Consider the following 22,612-nt stretch of genomic DNA (forward strand, 5'->3'; position numbering starts at 1 on the left):
CATGATCACCCCTGGTGAACCTCACCAGTTGATTTGTTCATTTACTTGATAAAACTACATGGGATGAACAGCCTATACCTTCCTCAGCATGTATTTTCAAAAGGATATCAGAGGTGCCATGGGGGAGATGTCATGTTTTGAAAGTCAGCATGATCCATGATGAGAAAAGAAATAGAGATGTTGTGGATGGTGGTGGAGAGTGGGGATGTTGTTCTGAAAGCATTTGAAGATGTACAAAACAGGAAAACACAGGTCAGATAATGATAACATATTATAATTATTATTACTGTATCTTTTAAGGCATTTTGTATTTTATGTTTTACAGTTTATATATGATTTTCAAAATAATCTTACTTATTTAAAAACCAAGTGCTTATAATAATAGTAAGTGATTGTTATTACAAATAACTACCCCTCTCCATGGCTCCATAACAATGTGCTGTTCATCATAGCTAATGGGGAAATTGAACCTTAGAGACATTTAATAATTTGCCTAAAATCCTCTAACAAGTAATTACGAAAGTTTGGGCTAGTTCTTCAATATCTATGCCCAGTTTTCTCATTGCTAGGTTCAAGTGCAGTGATCTTTAACTTTTGAAGACTTAGCTATTGTAATTTTTATTAACTATTATAACAATGTTAAACAGCATTACCTTTTCTTGTTCCTGATAATGCTGAGATAAGCCAGTCATGTGCCAACAGCAAACCCTTTAGAACTTCTTCAGAAATGGGCTAAGCAGGAGGTGTAGGCCAGTGAGATTTCTTATTAGAGTTGATATTTCTCAGACCAGGATCCCTAGGGCCAGTGCCTACTTCTCTTAAGATTACAGACTTGGCTGGAGAAAGAAGGAAAATCAAACAAGGAAGGAGTCCCATGAAGGGCAGTTAATCTTTGCACTGCTCCCTTGGAAGGAGTCCTGCTGACTTGCTCCTTCCTATGAGCAAGGTACAGGTGTGAGGACATGAGTATATGTCAGTAGGCATCTCTCCAGTTAAGTCTTATAAATGCAGTACTTTGAGCCAGCGGCAAGGAATTGTCTTTGCTTCTCAAGAGAATACTGGGACCCCAAAGGTCAGCACATGTCAGGGTTTTGTTCAGTGAAAGTGACAATAGAGAGGGGAGACACAGGAGCAGGTCTTGGCCATTCTGCTTGCCAGCTATGGGACGTAGACAAGCCCTTAACTCTGAGCCTCATTTACTCATCTCCAAAATAAGGATCTGCTACCACCCAAGGTTGTGGTGAGGATCAAATGAGAGTGTCTCCATGAGATCACATTGTAAACTTTAAAAAAAAAAAAACCTGTGAAATTGGTAGGAAGCAGCAGTGAAAGAAAAGCGATCAGAAGCCATTTCATATGAACTTAGGAAAATGTAGGGGCTCTTGGGTAGAACTTGATCTGTTTTCATAACTCTGTCCTGATATATCATCCACTGACCAGTGACACATTTCAGGCTTTTGAGATGAAAAAGAGAATTGAAGAACAACTGATTTGTATGATCTTATCAGAATTCTTATTCCTAATGGCATAATCCACAGCCACTGAGAAAAAATAACCATCGTTTTCTCTGTTATGCATTTACAAACACAAGAGTGTGTCTCTAAACCTTAATGTCTTAAGCAAGAGAGGAATAGATCTGCTTGCTCCAGAGAGCAGAAATGCCTGTACTCACCATTAATTATTTGTATTTTCTTTCCTTTTATCCCAGACTGATCCAAAAACAAGTCAAACTTTTAAAAAAAAATTCACTAAAGTTGTGTTAACTTGAGGCTCATGTCTTTAATTCATGCATCACTTCCATAAAACCAACATGATCAGTATGATAAAATTGTAGAAGCTTTGGGGGCCCTAGACTGCAAAGCACAAGGAAGCAAGCAGGTTCTGTAGAGTCAGAAGCCAAGCCCTTGATTATTAGTTACATAGAGTCAGAGATCTGAAGACTGTAACGGTTCTCAGCTGTCTGCTGTCCTAATCGCAGTCCTTGCACTTTGGAAAAACGATATGGTAATAGTAAACAAATAAACAACATCAGCAATAAAGCAAAGCAAAAAAAAAAAAAAAAAAGTAAAAACTACCCCAAATCTCACCATGAAGAGTTTACCACCATTAACATTTCTCTATGCAGATATGCATACATGGATACTAAGTTCTACAAAAAAATGAGATCATACTCCTTTAGTTGGTTCACTAAAATTGCTCACAGTACAACTCAGCCCTGCAATGTAAATGAAGTTTCTTTAGTTTCCAAAACTATTTGGTCATCTGTTACTAGCTTCCCACCTGCTGGGTGGTAGGAAATGTTTTCATAAATTTTAGTCCCAAGTGGTTTAAATTTAGCCTGATCTATCCATTCATTTGAATGATGACTTTAGGTTTTACTCATCCTGTTTCCAGCTTATAATTTCAGTTCCTTGTCTTCTCTCATTTGTCCTGTCTAAGATGGTGTATAGATATGGGGGAGAGGCCAGCATGACTCGATACACGGACAGAGTAGGGAGGGGATGTTCTGGTCTCCTGCTGGTTCTTGATTTAAGTGGCCGGTATCTGCTGAGCAGCATCAACCTAGTCCCAACTCTGAGCCTTGTGCTAGCATCTGCTGCAAAGGTTTGTAGCTAATGGCCTCAGGATCCATTCATTCTCTGTCCTCCCCAGGCATAGTGACCTCTCTCAGTGATGGAGTGTTACCTTTGCTATCGCTAGAATGGAGAACCACATCTCCCTCAGGTTCCTGGCCCAGGCTGTGTTCTTTCTCCTGAACTGCTAGGTGCCCAGGCAGACATGCTGCTCGACTCCATGTCCATGTACTACAACCAAGGGACACAGAAGACTGCAAACTAGATTGTTTTTCTGCCTGGCCACCAACTTAACTGCACTAGCTACCCCATGTGGGTAAGTAGGTGCCTTGCAGAGAGACATCCTCTTGGGGGATCCCCCCAATTTTTCAAATAGCCCTAAATACCCACCAACTCTGGTGAAAGCCTGGATGGGAGAGACAGGGACACACAGGTGTGACCGCTTCCTTCCATGACTATTGTCTCTTTTCTCACAATTCTTGGAGTCAGAAGGAGAGAAGTCCTCTCCTTGCCATTCTTGTTCTGGCCAGGTCCAACTAAATATTTATGCAGCCTCCATTTTTACTGTGGTAGATGGTATAAGGTCATAGATACCTCTCTATGTTAACAAGTATAGTTTTACATTCACCAGTGTAAATATTAATAAATGCTGCAAAGTTTAATTGAAAAGAAACATCTAGAATTGGAGACCCTTCTTTAGAAAATGTATTTAAGTTTGAAATGGCATTTTAATTATCAAATAAAATTTAATGATGACACTTAGTGCTGGTGAGTTTGCAGTGAATCTGGAGCACTTATTCATTGCTGATGCAATGTAACTTGATTCAATAAATTTCACATATAACGAGAACCATCAAGATACACATGGCTTTGATCCAGTAGTTCTGCTCCTGAGAATTTACCCCTGAGGGGGAAAAGTCGACAAAACCAATATATAAGGTGCACAAAGATGTTCACTGTGGCATTATTTTCAAAATAGAAAAACAAGAAATGCGAACAGTCTAAATGTTTAACACATGAAGGATATTTTGAATTAAATTGTAGTCAATTTACACAATAGGTTATCATGCAGTTGTTAAAACTAGTTTTGGAGACGAGGTTGAATCACAGACAAATGTTTATGAAAAATGACAAGAATATAAAGTGTGTAAATGAAAATCGCAACAACATGAAATTATATGCACATATAAAAGGCAAAAGGCAAATAATGAAAATAGCTGTGGGAGGGAAGTAGATTATAATTTTTAAAGCTGTAAAATTTTTAATTTTTCTATATTCCATTATTGATTAAACTATAATAGAGAACAAGTGTTTTTAAGCAGGGATTTCTGGAAGAGTTGGCAGACATGTTTTCTAAAGCTAACTGGGTTGAAAACCTAGGCAAATAACAAGATGAAGGGTATACTCATCAGAACCTGAAACCACAAACTGAGATTTAAGAAACTTGAAGAGGCGGCCACGCTAGGTAAAGAATTTGAATTTTGTTTTGAAATTTAGAGATCATAGTAGCTTCGTTCTCCCCTTTGATCTTGGGTGGAGCTGACAAACAACCACCCAAACAGGGGAGAGAAGGCTTTTCTTAAGGTCCTGAGACTTGCGTTGGCTGGGGCTCAGCTGGCCTCCACGGGAAGACTGAGAAGGCCCTTCATATTACCACTGTGGTTACCTTCATGTGGACATGTGGGCTGCCAGGATGCCTCCAGATTATTCAGTGTGTGATACTCTCATGCCCACAATTTTTCTTCTTCTCACTCCGTAACTCTTATAGCTTTGGGCAAATTCTGAAGTTGGAGGATATCCACAGGACCCTGCTCTTCTCTTGCTAGAGCAGCCGTTCAGCCTCTGTGTCTGGACGCTGTGCTTAGATATCCCAGAGTGAACATCAGAAGGGCAACCCTGGGGTTTACAGTAATTCAAACTCTCTTGTCTTTGAAGAACTGGAGGCTATTTCCCTGCATCCAAATGCAAGCCAGAGTCCCTCCTAATGAGAATCCACTCAAACAGTCTTGTTAAACTCCAAAAATGCCCCAAATCAAACCAGCTCCTTTGTCCTGAGCCCCACCCTGCACGATGCCTTTAAATGGAAGAAATTCTCATTTTCCAGCATGGATCAAATAATGCATGATATGGTCAGAAGCTTGCTTCGTATGATGTGTTTTTTCCCTTATTGTCAACAATCACCTGGGAAGGGAAAAAGTACTGAGAGGAAGATGGTCTCTGAGTTCAGGAAGTTTAGATTCTTTACACATAACCAATGTGTGATAAGAGTCAGTAATAACTACCTTTCTTACGCCAGGCACTTTATATAGGCTTGCTTGTCCTCATGGCAGGGTAGGATTTTACATCCCCATTTTATAGGTGAGCAGAGGCTTGGCAGGGCTTAGTAACTATTCTGTCGATGCACAGCAGAGCTGGGACTCTGTGTCCTTTGACTTCAAGGTCTACACTGTTATTGCCTTAGGTTTCCATTTAGAAAGGACCTCTACACCCCAAGATTACATAAGTGTGTTTGTGTGTGTGTGTGTATATATATATATATATATATATATATATATATATATATATATCTTTATGGTTCCATGTTTATACATACAAATCGCTAATATATTTTAATTTAGCTTGATATATGGCTTGAAGTGCATTTCTAGTTTATTTCTCTCTAAATGGTTGTCCTTTCTGTGGATGTCTACCATACGTGGAGGTCATGACTTCCAAGAATGATAATGCATGTGATCCATCTGTGGTGGCCAAAGCCATAGATGCTCTGTCCTTGCTCTGCGCTAATTGTTCTCAATATTTCTCAGAGTTGTCTGAATGTTTTTAGAAGTAAATGTCAACGAGCTCTTGTCAGATGGGTAAAAAAAAAGATACTATTAATTTGAAACTCATTTCATTCTAAAACTTTGCTAAAGTGGAAAACTGTCATGCCTATGATGAAGAGAGCTGATCCTCGACAGTAGGATGTGGTTGGAGAGGTGCAGTTTTAAATTAGAGGAGGTCATTAAGGAGCTCATGGGGTGACATTTGAGAAAAGACTTGAAGGAGGTGAGGGAAGGAATTGAACAGGTGTCTGGAGGCTGAGAGTTCTAGGTAGAACAGCAAGTACAAATATCTGGAGATGGAAGAGGGCCTAGACATGTTCTGTGTAGAACAAGAGCACAAGTGTGGCCAGAAGAGGAGTGAGGGGTGAATATTAGGAGAGGGCATCAGAGAGACATGGGTAGGGTTGGGTGGGCAGGGGTTCAATGGGGACCATTGGCGAGTTTCCATTAAAGGTGTGACATCCAACTTATATTTTGTAAGGATTATTCTGGCTGCCACGTAGAGAATAGACCATGGAAGCAAAGTTAGAAACAAGGGACTGGTAAGGAGGCTGTTATGATAATCCAGGCAAGATGTGACACTAGATTGAACATGAGAGCAGGGGTAGAAGGGGAAAGAAGTGGATGGATTCTGTATAAATGCAGAAGTTAGCCACAGGATTTGTTGACAGATAGAATACGAGTAAGTGAGAAAGGGTGACTCTAAGAGTTTTGCCCTGAACACCTGGAAGGATGGAGTTGCCACCAGCTGAGATGAAGGCCGGGGAAAAACAAGCCTGGTTTGGGACAGTCAGGTTTGAGATGACTGTGTGCCATCCAAGAGGAGATGTCCAGTAGGCAGTTGGACATATGGCTCCAGGGGAGAACTCTTGGCTGAAAATGTAAAGTTGGCAATTGTCATCACATAGATGTGTTTAAAGTCATGATACTGGAGAAGAGCACCAGAGAGGTAAGTGTAGACAGTAAAGGACAGCATCCTCAGACATGCCAAAAATCAGAGGTCACAGAAATGAGGAGGACACAGCAAGAGAGAATGAGAAAGAGTGGACAGTGAGGTAGGAGAAAACCCAGAATCTCTTGTGTCTCAGAAGAGAAGCAAAGAAAGTGTTGTGAGGAGAGTAAAGTGAGGATTCTGTGGAGCAACACATGCGAGAACATCTGGGCACAGAGCCAGGCAGATGCATGTTAGTTCTCCCCCTCCTCCACACACTGACCTTCTCTACTTTTCAAGTTTTCAGGCCTGTCCAGAATTTCTTAGATCTTGTCCAAGATAGTATACTATGACTTTAGAGGAAGGAGTATCTCCTCCACCTAAAGAGAAATTCTTGACTTTCCACAAATAACCAGTCTGTAGCCCATTACTCAAGGTTATAGAAAACCTACGGTGATTGGTATCCAGTAATGCTTTAACAAGCCTTTTTAGCTTTCATTAAAATATTTAGTTACAGTAAATGAGAAGTTTGAATTTCTACAAATGAGTTTGGTTGAATAACCTAATGGGAACCCACAATTGTATTAATCCATTTTCTTACTGATATTCCAATGAAGAATCATCAAGGTTAGATTATCACAAAGATGACAGGTGGGTGGTAGATAGAAAGAGAGAGAGAAAAAGAGAGAGAGAGAGAGAGAGAATGAAAGAGAAAGCAAGAAAGCAAGAAAGGAAGGAAGGAAGGAAGGAAGATGGATGTTCTGCTGGGCACTTAATTTGGGGGGTTTTGTTTGTTTGTCTTTTGTATTTTCATCCACAAACCTTTAATTCTTGTTCACATTACATGAGGGCTATGGGTCAGCTCAAATTCTGCTGGTCTCTCCTGGCCTCCACTCCCAGCTGTGAGTACACTGGGATCTACTCCCCATATTTTCTCATTCTGGGACCTAGGCTGAAGGAACAGGAGGTTGAACTAAGCCATGCAAGCACATTTAAAGCTTGTACTTAGACATGATGTACATCATACCCACTAACAGTCCATTGGTTAAATAAGGTACATGGGAAGCCCAGCATAGTCAGGGCAAGGAAGGGTGTACTCCTTTATGGGGTGGAAGGGAGTAAGTGTTTAGAAACAATGATACGACCTACCACAGATACTGGGCACTTAGTTTTGACTGCTTTAGGATGCTGTGAAATGATTATTTCCCATAACTGCATACACTGCTATGCTACTAATTTAATCTGTTTACATGCAGGAAGTTTTTAAAAAAAAAAAAAACCCGTCACATGCTAACTTTACAGTCACCTAGAATTTCAGATTAGCATGTGATGGGGTTTTAAAATGGTCTGAGATTATATCCAGAGCACTAGGCCAGGTCCTAGGCAAGACATTTAATGCAAACTTTGCCCAACTCAGATGTAGTGGAGAGGAAACCCTACCCAATAAAGATGAGCTGAAGGAGCCAGAGGTATCTACCCTGCAGAAATGACACTTAGAAAAGGAGAAGAGAGCAAGATACTGGTGTGTAGATGAGAATTGAAATCATGTGTGGCCCCCAGCGGCTCCCACTAGAACCAACGGGAGGTAGTTCCAAGAGGCAAATTCAGCCACAACAGAAGAGTTTGAGCCAGACTGTCCAAAATAAAATGAGTCCTTGTGAAGCCTGAGCAAGCTGTGACTAGAGAAATTCAAGAAGAGGCTGGGTAGCTGGCTATCAGGGACATTGTAGGAAAAGATTTCCACAGTGGGAGGAAGGTTGATGAGAGCAGTGGTTCTTGGCCCTGGCTGCACATGGGAATCAATGGGGAGCTTTTGAAATCCTAATGTCAAGTTATACCCTTGAAAAGTTAAATCAGAATCTCTGGGGGTAGAACCAGGGCCTCAGTGATTCTTAAAGCTCCCCTGGCAATTCCCATGTACAGCCTAGGTTGACAACTCTTGGACTAGGTGACATGAAATCCCTCCTAAATTTTTAAAATCTGTTTGCTATCTCTGAGTTACAGACCTCCAACCTCCCTAAGCTTAGGTGTGAAGGAAAGAGGAAATGTAAGGGTTGATCTAAGAATATCTTCAATTTCAAGCTTTTTAGAAGCTGACCCCAAGAGCTAATTCAGCCCTAGTCTATATTAATAGGTGATCCAGAACATAGAAAATCTACTCGTCTGATTCTCCATCTACCTCTCTACCCAGATGTTTCTTCATTTATTCATCCAACTAATTAGCCGTATAGCTACTCAAGTTGCTTCCCACCTATACAGCCAGGGCCCCCTCCCCTTTCACATCTTTCCACAGAGAACCTGGGATAGTCAGAAAAAAATAATTATCTGGTACAGCATTATCCAATAGAAATTTTCTGCAATGATGGAAATGTTCTGTGCCTAGTAGATACATAGCACCTACTAGACACATAGCTGCTGAGGACTTAAAACGTGGCTACTGCTATTGAGGAACTGAGCTTTTCATTTTATTTGAATTTAATTAACTTAAATTGGAATAACCACATGTGACAAGTATCCCACATATTGAATGGTGCAGGACTAGTGCCCAGTATAATGCCTGACAAGTAATAGCTGCTTAATAAATGCTTTTTAAATGGATAGAAGGATAGAACCGAATTTTACCCTGCTTTTCACTTTTCAGACTATACATTTGAAATATTAGGTTCTATCCCAGGTACCACATTTTAAGAGGGTTAGTATCAACCTGGAGCACAAGACAGGCTAGGATGATAAACATCCGGAAACATCAGCCATAGTTAGCAGAACTTGGAATGTTCTGTGTGAAAAACAAATGTCTTCAGGTTCATTTTTATTTCTTTTCTTCTTATTTTTTCCTCCTATTATTTGTACATCTTTGATCTGGACCAAGTTTTCTAATCTTTTTTTATTAAAGGGTTGGATTAGGCTATGTTTTAGGTCCCTTTGAGATAGAAAAGTCTATGATGTGATAACTTCATGTAGAAGAGGAAATGAAATTTGATGATATTGGAGGAAAGTACATTAAGTCGCACTTGGGGAAGAGCTTGCTAAGAACCAGGATGTGCAGGAACAGAATGGGCTGCCTTGTGAGCCAGTAAATTCCCTCCCTGGAAATACACAAGAACCTCTTAAGGTTGAAATCATGAATAAATGCAGTCTTATTCCCAGCTGCAGACATCTCCCAGCCTTTATATTTTAGGGCAGCACATGGACTTCCACAGCTGCCAATCATTATTATTAGTTACTAGAGCAAAGGTTATACCCCATTCTTGTAGTGTGGTTAAGTGACTTGGTTTCATCACCTGCCAAATGACAGGATATTTTTTACTAACTTCCTTGTTCGAAGATTAGACTTACTCTTTATATTCCAATAAGCAAGTGTTTCAAATGTGGCTAATTTTTAGTGTTTGTATACAGGCTGATATGTTACTTAGTTGAAAGAGATGATTATGAAGAAATGTTTTATAGGGAAATTATGTCTATGCAGTCAAAATAACATGGTTCCTGGCCCCTGTTACTTCCATCCCCACTTATAACATGGAGAGAGAATGGCTGCCATGTTTGTTACAATTGATAACACTTTTGCATGCCCTTTGGTATTGATATTTTAAATTTTATGTCCTTCACCTAGTTCCGTGTGGTTGAAAATTATTTGAAAGTATAATTCGTAACAACTGCAACATATTGTATAGATATTCATGGTTGTTTAATCATTGTCACATTGTTGTGTGATTAAGTTGTTCCCAATTTGCACTTTTACAAATAATGCTGCAATAAACATCTTTGTATTTTTATTATTTCTTTAAAGTAGATTTCTCAAAGCACAATTTCTACCTGTAGTCATATTTCTAAGGCTCTTGATGCATTTTGCCAAATTGCTTCCAGAAAGTGTGTAACAATGTATATATTAGTAGGTGATGGTGCCAGTCTCACAGGAATCAATAGGAAGATCTAAAAGGAAAAAATTACTTGTCCAGTTTTACAGGCAAGAGGATGTATTATAACATTTATCTAATTGCTGAGGTTTTTTCTTTTAGTTGTAATTATTAGTCATTCATATTTCTTTTTCTGTGAATTATCTGTTTCTGTTTACTCATTTTATTCTGCTGGGTTTATCTGCTTTTTTCTTATTGAGTCATGCAATTCTTCCCTTAGGAGAAATAATAGCCTGCATAGTTCAAGATAATCATCAGCACCTTCTGAAATGAGCTGCAAATACTCTCCAACTACTATCACTTCATATACCAAAGACCTCATACTCTCACCGCCTACCCTTGAAACACTTGTTAAACAACAGTTAACTTTCATTCCCAACATTGTGAGATTTCCCAGAAAATTAGGTAGGCTTTCTATCCCTACCTTCTAATCTAGGGCCAGGAAAGGCAAAGAGTCAACCTTGTAGATCCAGACAAAAGGATATCAAATCAACCGATCAACTGATTCATCTAATAGCCTAACTTAAAGTGGATTTTCAATGAAAAATTGAAAAATATATGTATATATACAAATATAATATATAAATGTATGTACACACACATATATGTCAATTAGATTTTCACTGAATATTTCTTACAAGTCAATATCAACAACAGAAAACTACTAAGTATAACCATTTTAGAGTGGTCATACTCTAAATAGTTGAGAATTTATGAAAGCACAGGGAAGGCAACATGGATACAGTCATGGGCATGTTAACTGAAGAAGTATAAAAGGCCAAGTTTGAATGAGTGGAAGAGACAGATATATCATGGTACAGGTGAGAGAAAGAAAGGCAAAATGGGAGAAAGCAAGAAGACAATGGATATATTTCACAATCTACTCTCCCACTTTGGCCCCATACCACCTCCTGCATTGCAGTGGACCTCCCTCTCCTCTGCCTCCTCCATGCACGAGCACTCTGGGGAGGTATGGCTCCCACCTATCTAGACCCCTCACTCCATCTCCTTTTTCCTAGAAACCTGACGGTCTACCTGGAAACCTCTCCTAAACAAACAACTTCTATTGCATTTAATAAGCTCTTGCCCAAATGAGAATAAAAAGAAGACAGTGGTACCTGCTAATTTAGCAAAGTCCTTTGTGCGTCCAGTAATAGCTTAGGTCTCATCACACACGAAATGGAGATACCATCTGATACCACCAGAGACATTAGTAAGGTAGGAAGCAACACAGCTTCCTGTTTTAAACAGGCTTAGCTTCTCAGGTTTTGCAAGTTTTCAGAAATATATCGAGTTTGGTGCAGTTCTTCTTTTCTATGATTGAGATGACACACAGTGAACTCAGTTGAGTAATTCTTTAGATGAGCATTGCTGATGGTCAACAGCTATTTTGGAGGTTCTGCCCTCCCTTGATATTGCTTTTTTATTTTGGAAAGGGGATAATTCTTGAATAAGCATGGCTTTGACCTATGAGGAGGCAGGATAAGAAAGTGAAATCGGGATTTCCTTTTGAAGAAAGAATGAAGACTAGGGGATCACCTAATTATTCTGCAGAATTCAATGGGAGACATAGATGACGTGAGTCGTAGCACAGTTTTAGACAGCCAAAGAGGACTTGAGTTTGAGTTTCAGTTGGCAGACCCTCAGCTGCATGACCTTGGGTTAATCATTTAATCTTGCTGGACTTCAACTTTCTCATCTGTCAATTGAGAATAATAATAACTACATCATAGGGTTGCCATGGAACCAACTAAGATAAATTTGTAAAAAGTCTCTGTGGACTATCCAAGGTTATGCAAACGTAAGGGGTGGGTAGAACACCACTGTGACATAAGCCTCACAGGGCAGAGACATGTGCCTGCTCCATGTGCTGACATGTCCACGAGACCTAGGGTGGTGCCAGGCACAGAGCAGGTGCTCACCCAGTATTTATGGGAAGAGCTCTGACCATGGATGGTGAGATCTATGATACACTGTCTACGTGGACAAGATGATGAAATTCACCATGTTTATCAGACATCTGCTGTGTATGCAGGACTGTGTTCTATGGTCCAAATGATAAAGAAAAGATAGGGAAGAAAAGACAAAGACTGCTAGGAGGGCTCATGGGCATTCTGGGGGCCCCAGTTTAAGGGATCTTGACAGGCAGCATTCAGCCTCAGGTGTCCAGCAGAACCCCTGTCAGAAAAGAGTTAGAACTGGAAGCCTCTGGTCTGAAAAAGAGACGTCTTCAGTTGTTTTCTGTTATTACAGAGTTGCCCTTTCCCATGGGCCAGTGCTTTCCCAAGAATCACAATCACATTATGATTCTTGTTAGAAATGTGACTGAGGAGCCCATGTCAGATTCTTCACGCATGTCAAGGATTTCTCTTGATTTTTTTTTGGGGGGGGGGGTTCTTTTTGTATTAAGAGCCGTCAATCTTTCAGGTTGTAGCTCCTTATTAACTTTCCATTGGTTCAGTGAACCAGTCTGTCTTTCGTGTCTCTTATGATCCAAGCATCAACATCAGAGCTGGTACCACATCTGATACCTACATCCTCCACTCAAGGATTGTCATGTGATGTAATATGGCATTTCTAATAGAGGGTGTCATGTGGAACCCCACAGGTTTCCACAGAAAGCAGATCCTCTGAGACACTGTGTGGAAAACACTTATGGAGATTCATGGGACATTAAGTCTCAGGACATAAGTCTCTGAGAAACCCTGCAGTGAGGAACTGGTTTAAATTTGGCTAACCTAGTATTCCTCAAACCTATTTTTTTTTTGTAGTGAAAGATTTTAAAGGTTTTATTTAGCAAAGGGAAAGTACACCTCCAAGAATGGGAGGTGGGCTGATCCAATGGCAGATAGCCCTCAAACCTATTTTTAACAGAAAAAAAATTTTTTTATTAAAATACAGTCAGTTTACAGTGTTGTGTCAATTTCTGGTGTACAGCATAATGTTTCAGTCATATATATATTCATTTTCATATTCTTTTTCATTATAAGTTACTGCAAGATATTGAATAAGGTTCTCTGTGCTATACAGAAGAAACTTGCTGTTTGTCTATTTTATATATAGTAGTTAGTAGAAAAAAATTTTTTTTCAGTTAACACCTATTACATCCCTCAAGGCTAGGATTTGGTAGGTGAACTCTGGGTGGGTCTGATGGTTTGTCAGCATGTGGGCACAGCACAGTACAGTTGCCAACTGCCTTCTGACTCATCCTCTCATTTTGACAGGGGTCTCCATAGCAGCCCCTCGAGGTTGGAAGGGATGCTGTTGTTACCCTACTTTGTAGATGAAAAAACTGAGATTGGCAAATGCCATGGAGAAAGTGAAGGGCAGAGCTGGGATCCACCCCAGGGTTTAGACTGTCCATTGGTACTCATTTGTCCTAGGCTGTACTGCCGTCTGAAGGACAGGTGTCTACTGTCCTTCAGCTGAAGATGAAGATGGCAGAACATAAAGGCAGAACCCAAAGTGGTTTCCCCAAGGTTCAGAGTAGCTCGTTCTGTCTGGCTCTTCCTAGGATGGATAGGAGATTTTGGTGCTTCTTTCAGGCTATTCAAGGCACTCAGCTCACAGATTACCAAGGCACATGGAAAAACTTGACACAAAACACTAATATCTCTGATCTTCCAGATTCTCAATGCACACAAACTAAAGCAAAAACATTTTGGAGGAGAAACATCCAAAACAGTGACAACAACAAACCAAATAGAAGACAACTTAGGAATGTAGGAGCATCTGAGAAGGAAACAAACAAACAAAGGAATACTGAGAAGCTATGAAAGGGCCAGAAATATCTTGTGGGAGAGCTTAGGTCAATTATGACCTCAAAATGTGAAAGGAAGTGTTTGCTAGAGCGGCAGGGAGAAGTATGCGGCTTCTTTTAATTACCCCCGTCTTAAGTCACCAGCTCCTGGGTGCAGGGTCCTGCAGCAGAAAAGTGGACTTCAGCCATTTACCTCCTCTTACTAACATCTTCTCAGTGGAGTTAATGGAAGGGATCACGCAGTTAGCGGGGCCTGCTTCTGGCACTTGGTGGTCACGTGTATTTCTGAATTCCCTCCATGGACAGCACATTGCCCTTCTGTAAAGCTTCCAAATCAACAGACGCAAGCCTTTACAAAAAGAAATCTCCCCCGTCACAGACTCTCACTATAAGACAGATCAGAATGATCATGTGGAAGCTGTATTATTTGGAGAGGTAGTGCATCCAAGATTTAAACAGAAAAGCAGAGTCCAGCTGCGGCACTGGCCTCCAACTCAAATCTCAAATTAAACCGAGTATGCAGCAAACCACCCAGAGGATGGCCGTGAGCATGCACCTGGCACACCTCCAACTGCAGGGTGTGTGGTCAACCGCGCCCGCTGCTGGGCTTTGAAACCGAAGCTCTGCTTGCCCAGAGGCCATGCCTCCCACGGCCGGCACTGCCCCTGCCCCAGCCAGGCCCGGAATCTGCAGCAGGTCCATTCCTGGGAGACATGGCCTCCTCTGATGGGCGGCTTTAGCTCAAGGTTCCCCACTGGCCATGCCAAACTCCCCTTAGTCTGCACAACAGGCTGGAGTCTTCCGCCATCCTTCCCTCGCTCCCTACTTCACCTGGGGCCTGACATGCTCTCGTATTTTCCTTCACAGGTGCCTCCTCTAATAAAGTTGTAAAACCTGCTGGGTGTCTGCTTTTCAGAGTTCTGGACTAACACAACCTGCATATTCAAACTAGCTTCAAAATAGACCCCAGGTCCCTTTAGGCCATTTCTATGAGAAACTGTGTTGTTGCTGTTGTTGATCTAACTACTCTGTATGTTTCATTTTGCTTTTTTTATTCTTTTATGTCAATATAAAAAAAATCTAGTATCAAAATTAGTAAATAAATACAATGATGAAGAAAAAAGTGAATAATGATTTTAGAAGTGATGCAGAAAATACAGTTTTCTCCCCGAGGTATGGGAAGTACCTCTTATCGTAATCAAGTGCAAATACAGTGCAACTCTGCGTAAACAGGGAAGATTTGCATAATATCTGTCCAGTAGAATAAGTGACCCTTTCTTCCACAGTATCTCAAACTACAAGATGGACCCTTGGAAATGTAAGAGAGGAGAGAAAGAGAGAATAGATACATAGACAAGAAGAACAGTAGATATGAGGGATCAGTAGAATAAGTGACCCTTTCTTCCACAGTATCTCAAACTACAAGATGGACCCTTGGAAATGTAAGAGAGGAGAGAAAGAGAGAATAGATACATAGACAAGAAGAACAGTAGATATGAGGGATGGAGAGATAATAGATTTTTAAACTAATCTCTTCCCTTTTTCCAAATGGCAGCCAGAAATGTGTCTACCAAATGAGAGAATTTAATTTCTGCTTTGTTCACAGTTAAGTAATACGGTGTTTTGGAGGCTTCTGTAAACCCCAGTGGCTAGAAGGACCCCTAGAAGTGTAACTCCAGGTGGAGAGGAGTGGATGGTTTTTCTATGGGGTATTGTTTTGCATCCCACCTCCAAGATTAATCTGGGTACTTATTTATATTAAAAAAAATTTTTAATTGAAGTATAGTTGATTTCCAAAGTTGTGTTAGTTTCTGGTTTACAGCATAGTGATTCAGCTTTATATATATATATTTTATATATATATTATATATATAATATATAATTATATATTCCTTTTCATTTTCTTCTTCATTATAGGTTACTGCAAGATATTGAATATAGTTCCCTGTGCTATACAGTAGGACCTTGTTGTTTATCTATTTTTATATATTGTAGTTTGTATCTGCAGATCCCAAACTCCTAATTTATCCTTCCCTACTCCTTTCCCCCTGGTAACCAGAAGTTTGTTTTCTATGTTTGTGAGTCTCTTTGTGTTTTGTAAATAAGCTGATTTGTGTCATTTTTTTTAGATTCCACCTGTAAGTGATATAAGATGTTTGTCTTTCTCCGACTTACTTCACTTAGTATAATAATCTCTAGGTCCATCCATGTTGCTGCAAATGGCATTATTTCATTCTTTTTATGGCTGAGTAGTATTCCATTATCTGTCTGTCTGTCTGTCTGTCTATCTATCTATCTATCTATTATCTATATCTCACAACTTCTTTATCCAATCATCTGTTGATGGACATGTAGGTTGCTCTATGTTTTGGCTATTGTAAATAGTGCTGCTATGAACACAGGACTGCATGTATCTTTTTGAATTAGAGTTTCCTCCAGATATATGCCCTGCAGTGGGATTGCTGGATCATATGGTAAGTCTATTTTTGTTTTTTGAGTAATCTCCATACTGTTCTACATAGTGGCTACACCGATGTACATTCCCACCAACAGTGTAGGAGGGTTCCCTTTTCTCCACACTTTAGCCAGGTTTTTCATTTGTGGACTTTTTAATGATGGCCATTCTGACTGTTGTGAGGTGATACCTCATTGTGGTTTTGATTCGCATTTCTCTAATAATTAGTGATATTGGACATCTTTTCATCTGCCTGTTTACCTATGTGTCTTCATTAGAGAACTGTTTAGGTCTTCTGCCCATTTTTTGATTGGGTTTTTTGGGGTTTTTTGTTATTGAGTTGTATGAGCTGTTTGTATATTCTGGAAATTAAACCCTTGTCAGTCACATCACTTGCAAATATTTTCTCCCAATCCATAGGTTGTCTTTTTGGTTTTTTCATGGTTTCCTTTGCTGTGCAAAAGATTATAAGTTTAATTAAAGAGGAAGAAAAATACCATATGAGATCGCTCATATGTGGAATCTAAAAAAAAACAACAACAACAAAAACACAAATACAAAACAGAAACAGACTCATAGACATACAATACAAACTTGTGGTTGCCAAGGGGGGGAGGGGGGTAGGAAGGGACAGACTGGGATTTCAAAATGTAGAATAGATAAACAAGATTATACTGTATAGCACAGGGAAATATATACACGATCTTGTGGTAGCTCACAGCAAAAAACAAATGTGACAATGAATATATGTATGTTCATGTGTAACTGAAAAATTGTGCTCTACACTGGAATTTGACATGACATTGTAAAATGACTATAACTCAATAAAAAATGTTTTAAAAATTAAAAAAAGAACTATAGAATAATATGAATAAGCAAAAAAAAAAAAGATTATAAGTTTAATTAGATCCCATTTGCTTATTTTTCCTTTTATTTCTATTGCCTCGGTAGCCTGACCTAGGAAAACACTGCTATGGTTTATGTTAGAGAATGTTTTGCCTATGTTCTCTTCTAGGAGATTTGTGGTGTCCTGTCTTATGTTACAGTCTTTAAGCTGTTTTGAGTTTATTTTTGTGTATAGTGTGAGGGAGCGTGTTCTAACTTCATTGATTTACGTGTGGCTGTCCAAATTTCCCAACACCACTTGCCAAAGAGATTGTCTTTTCTCCACTATATGTTCTTGCCTCCTTTGTTGAAGATTAATTGACCATAGGTCTGTGGGTTTATTTCTGGGATCTGTATCCTGTTCCATTGATTCGTATGTCTGATCCAGATGGTAACCAATACCATGCTGTTTTGATTACCGTAGCTTTATAGTATTGTCTGAAGTCTAGGAGGGTTATGTCTCCAGCTTTGTTCTTTTTCCTCAGGATCGGGTTCTGAGTCTTCTGTGATTCATTGTAAATTTTAGGGTTATTTGTTCTAGTCCTGTGAAAAATGTTCTTGGTAATTTGATAGGGATCACGTTAAATATGTAGATTGCTTTGGGTAGTATGGGAATTTTAACAATATTAATTCTTCCAATCCAAGAGCATGGGATACCTTCCCATTTCTTTAAATCATCTTTAATTTCCTTTACCAATGTTTTATAGTTTTCAGCATATAAATCTTTCACTCCTTGGTTAGGTTTATTCTTAAGTTTTTTGTTTTGGGTTTGTGTGTTTTGTTTTGTTTTGCTTTTTGATGTCATTTTAAAAGGGATTTTTTTTTAACTTTCCTTTTCTGATATTTCTAATCTGGGTACTTTTTAAATGTGTCAAACCTCTGTTTTGAACAATGAAAATCCTGAGTAAATTTTAAAATGTGCCAGAGTTTCTGTTTTGAAGAGATAAAAGAGCCAGCATGGGGGTTGGAGGAAAGGTATGTAGTGCTGAATGCCAGATGGCATCAGTGGACTGAGATGGTGACCAGGAGTGATGGGGTGGAGGCTGCTGTGGAAGGCGGGGAAGTTGGCTGGGGGCAGGCAGAGAAATTATTGTTTAATAATAAAAACAGCTTTTCCTGAGCACTTGTGTCACACTTCACACCAGGGATCTGCTGAGAGCTTTATATGCTTTGTCTCTAAACCTCTCAGTGACCCTGTGAGGAAAGTGAGTTTGTTTTTTACCATTTCTCAGAGGAGGAACTAAGGCAAGCAGGTTAAGCAACAGCCCAAGATCACACCATCAGAAAATGACGGGGCTTGTCCTGGAACCCACCTCTATCTGATTCCAGCCCCCTCCCCTGACCGCTGTGACTGCTGCCCCCCAGGGGGGGTCTGTGGATATGGCAGGAGGGGTGGTGTTGGAACTTCACCCCACTCCAGCGATCCATGCATAACGTCCAGCAGATTATCATGTCAGAACACCTTTGCTTTAATTCCACATTATAAAAAAAATCAGAAGAAAATGCACATATTACACTTCATTATATAATAAGGAAAGAGTCCTCCTTCTAGGATGGTGCAATGGATGTTGCTGGGGCTCTGCTGAATCCTCTTGAGTCCCTTTCTTGTTTCTGTGCACCTCCCCCAGTTTCTGTGTTCTTTTGCTTCTAGCCAGCTGCACCTGTGACTCTCTGTGGATGACTATTCTCAGGCTACGGGAGCCATTTTTCCCTCATGTGCACAGAGCCAGAAGGAATCCCTCCTACTTCCTTGTCTTGAGGCAGGGCACTCTGAGGCTCATGCTCCAGAGCCCTCCTCGGGATCAGGTGGAGGCTCCCTGAGGGGAAACTCTGCCTGAGACCACACTCCTGCTGCTTTCTCCCTCCTTGTCCTGCTTTCTCACTCCCTTGCTGGCTTCTTCTGAGAGTACTCACTCAATAAATCACTAACACATGAATCCTCACCTCGGGGTCTGGGAGCCTGATACTTATAAGATAGGGAGTTTAAAATAGATGGGAGTTGGATTTTTTTCAACAACTTGTTAAGATACAGTTTTTGGACAATAAACTCTATCCATTTCATGTCTCGAATTTGATGAATTTCGATAGCTGTATACATTTGGGAAACAAATCGCATAATCAAGATACGAATGTCACCATTACTTCCGAGAGATCCTTGTGCTTCTTTGAAATCCATCCATCCCTCTGCTCCCAACTCCAAGCAACCACATCTTTCCAGTTCTTAAGATCAGTTTCTTTGCAGACTACTGCCTGAACATTAAGCCAATACTATATATTTTAGGTTTTTGTGTGGCATCACTTCAAGGTACCAATTTCTATATTAGTTAAGAAAATGCTAGTACACAAACTCCAAAATGCATAATGAGCTTAAACATGTAGAAGTATATTTCTTGATCCAGTACATCTAATCAGTATTATTAATTGGCGGCAGTCTGTCTCCAGCCATTAATTCAGGGACCTTGGCACCTACATACTGTGAGTCTGATATCACTTGGCATTCAAGATCAAAATGTATACAGCTGCATCACCCAAAGGGAAGTGAAAAGAACATGAAGGAATGCTTGTGGAAGGGTTTTATTAGCTGGCCTAGAAATCATTCACATCATTCCTGTCCACATTCCGTTGGCTAGAACTCAGTCCTATAACAACATAAAAATGCAAGAGAAGCTAGAAATGTAGTCTGTCTCTGTGTTTAGAAATTACTAATGCTCACAGGTATGCATATAGCTATCTGACCAGAAAAGGAAAAGCCCAAAAGAGGAAGATGAAAGAGATACTGACCTATAATGCCATTATTGTGGATAACAGCAACAATATAACAATGAAATAACAAACAGTAAGAATAACTACCATCTTTTGAGGAGTTTCATACCAAGTGCTTTATCACATTTATCCTCACAATTCTATCAGTGTCCAATTTCCAACTGAGGATTAAAGCAATGCAAGATTATATGACCCACCATGGTTGCCAAATGGCTATCAAATGGCAGAGAATAAATTTGTGTCCACATCTTTCTTGATTCCTAAGCTTCTGGTGTTAGCTTGAGGCAGAACAAATCAATTACAGCATTTTCCACTTCCGTGAGCACTATGAATTATCAGCAGCATATTTCAGCATAACTCAGGACATCAAGAATATCAAGAATCTGTTGTTACTGAGAGATTCTAGAAGGACTAGAGAAAAAGCTTCCTGCAACTCAGGCCGCAGAGCAGGTGGCCAAGCAGACACCTGCACCACAGATATAAGGGTGGGGTTAAACTTAGCCCTAGGAAAGGGAGAAGTTTATTTGCTATTTATCATTCCCTCTGCATTCGAAGGAAAGCAGATCACAAAAGAAAATTCTTAATGAGATAATGGCAGGGGTGCAGGGAAGAGACACCTTTTTTAATTTGAGAGAGAAAATTACTTCTCTAGGTAAGAAAAGAGATTGGGATGAGGAGTGGGTGTGGTGTGAGATCTGGGAAGAAAGATGAAGCTGGCACCAGGGAGATTAGAAAGGCTTTGTGGAGCCAGAAGGCAGAAAGGAAGACACTGTTCAAGGGGGCAGCAGGTGAGAAAGGATTTAGGAAAAGAAGAGAGAAAGTTCAGCAGCATTTCAGGATGGGTTGCTGTTTAGTGTGGGATGTAACCTTCCTATATCAGTACAGGTTTGCTCATGAAAAAGACTTCTCTTAAGTATTTTGGCCAGGAAGGGAATTAATATAGGATCCCAATACCTTCACAGCTAGTAAGTATTTTCAAGTGGTCATGGAACATTCACCAAGATAAACCATATCCAGGGCCTAGAAATTGTTTTTAGCTTGAAATTATACCAAATATGTTCTCACACCAAAATGCAATCAATTAAAAATTAAAAACAGAAAGATAACGAACATTTCTAAACATGTGAAAAATTTAAAACACATTTCTAAATAATCCATGGGTCAAAGAGGAAGTCTCAAAGGAAAATAAAACAGACTTAGAACTAAATGAGAACAAAAATATAATATATCAAGATATGTGGGGTGTGGCTAAGGCAGTTCTGAGAGGAAAATATGCAACACTAGATGCTTACATTAGGAAAGAAGAACAGGCTCAAATTGATAATCTAAGTTTCTTCCTCAGGAAGCTAGAGAAAGGGCAAAATAAACCCAAATTAAGCAGAAAGGAAAAACAAGATAAGAATGTAAGCTAATAAAATTGAAAACAGAAATAACAGACAAAAGTAATGAAACAAAAAGCTGATTCTTCAAAAAGTCATTAATGAGAGATGAATCTCTAGCAAGACCTGAGAGACAGTGAGAGACACACACACAAATCAGCAATTCAGCAATGTCAGGAATGAAACAAGGGATATCACTACAGATTCTTCAGCCACTAAAAGGGATAATAAGAGAATACTGTGAACAACTTTATGCTCATAAATGCAACAGTTTAAAAGAAATGGACCAATTTGTTGATTATTAACACAGAGAAAACATTTGACAAAATATTTCACCCACTCATGGTAAAAACACTCAGCAAACTATGATGACTTGATAAACAGCATCTACAGATTGCCTCGAGATAGCATCATACTTAACGATGAAAGAAGAATGCTTTCCTCCAAGATCAGAAGCAATGCAAAAAGATGTCCTAACCATAAGTCCTAGCCAGTGCAATGAGGAAGAAAACAAAATAAAAGGCATACAGATTGGAAAGGAGAAAATAAGACTGTCCCTATTTGAGGATGGCATTGTTGTCTACATAGAAAATCCCAAGGGATCCACCAAAAAACTCTTAGAACTGATGAATTCAGCTAGGTTGCTGAAAAAAAAAAATCAATCCCATTTTTATGTATCAATAAACACTTGGACTCCAAGATTAAAAACACAATACTATTTATAATTCCTCCAAAAATCTTTTAGATTATACTTAGGTATAAATCTAACAAAACATGTACAGGACTTGTATGCTGAAAACTGCAAAATGAAATAAACCAAAGAAGACCAAAATAAATGTAGAGAGATATACTATGCTCATTAGTTGGAAGACTCAGTGTATAAAAGATGTTAAATTTTCCACAAATTGATCTATAGTTTAAAACAATTTATATCAAAATCCCATCAAAGTTTTTTTTGGTAGATATAGACAAGTTTATTGTTCTTAAATTTATATGACAAGTCCCAGGACTTGGAATAGGTAAAATAATCTTGAAAAAGAAGAATAAAGTAAGAGGAATCATTTTATCTGGTTTCGGGACTTGCCACATGGCTACAGTAATCCAGTAATGGTTTCAGCAGAGGGATAGAC

At 39.5% G+C, this 22,612-nt stretch overlaps 1 protein-coding gene across 4 annotated transcripts in view; it reads right to left on the reverse strand.

Annotated features, from left to right (window-relative positions):
• LOC105103464 (C-C chemokine receptor type 3) overlaps window positions 1–22,612 on the reverse strand; it is a 31,024-nt gene that overhangs the window by 1,484 nt on the left and 6,928 nt on the right. Inside the window, exon 1 of one of the 4 annotated variants that reach the window (XM_010997060.3) lies at window positions 11,359–11,503. The exons of 1 other annotated variant lie outside the window; for it this stretch is intronic. The gene's annotated coding sequence lies outside the window, so the exon portion shown is untranslated. Of the gene's footprint in view, window positions 1–653; window positions 987–7,148; window positions 7,285–11,358; window positions 11,504–22,612 lie in introns of those variants that run through there. 2 more of the 4 variants (XM_064496619.1, XM_064496617.1) reach the window with 2 other exon arrangements.

The sequence above is a fragment of the Camelus dromedarius genome, chromosome 17 (genome assembly GCF_036321535.1).
Source record: "Camelus dromedarius isolate mCamDro1 chromosome 17, mCamDro1.pat, whole genome shotgun sequence".
NCBI classification, from domain to species: domain Eukaryota; kingdom Metazoa; phylum Chordata; class Mammalia; order Artiodactyla; family Camelidae; genus Camelus; species Camelus dromedarius.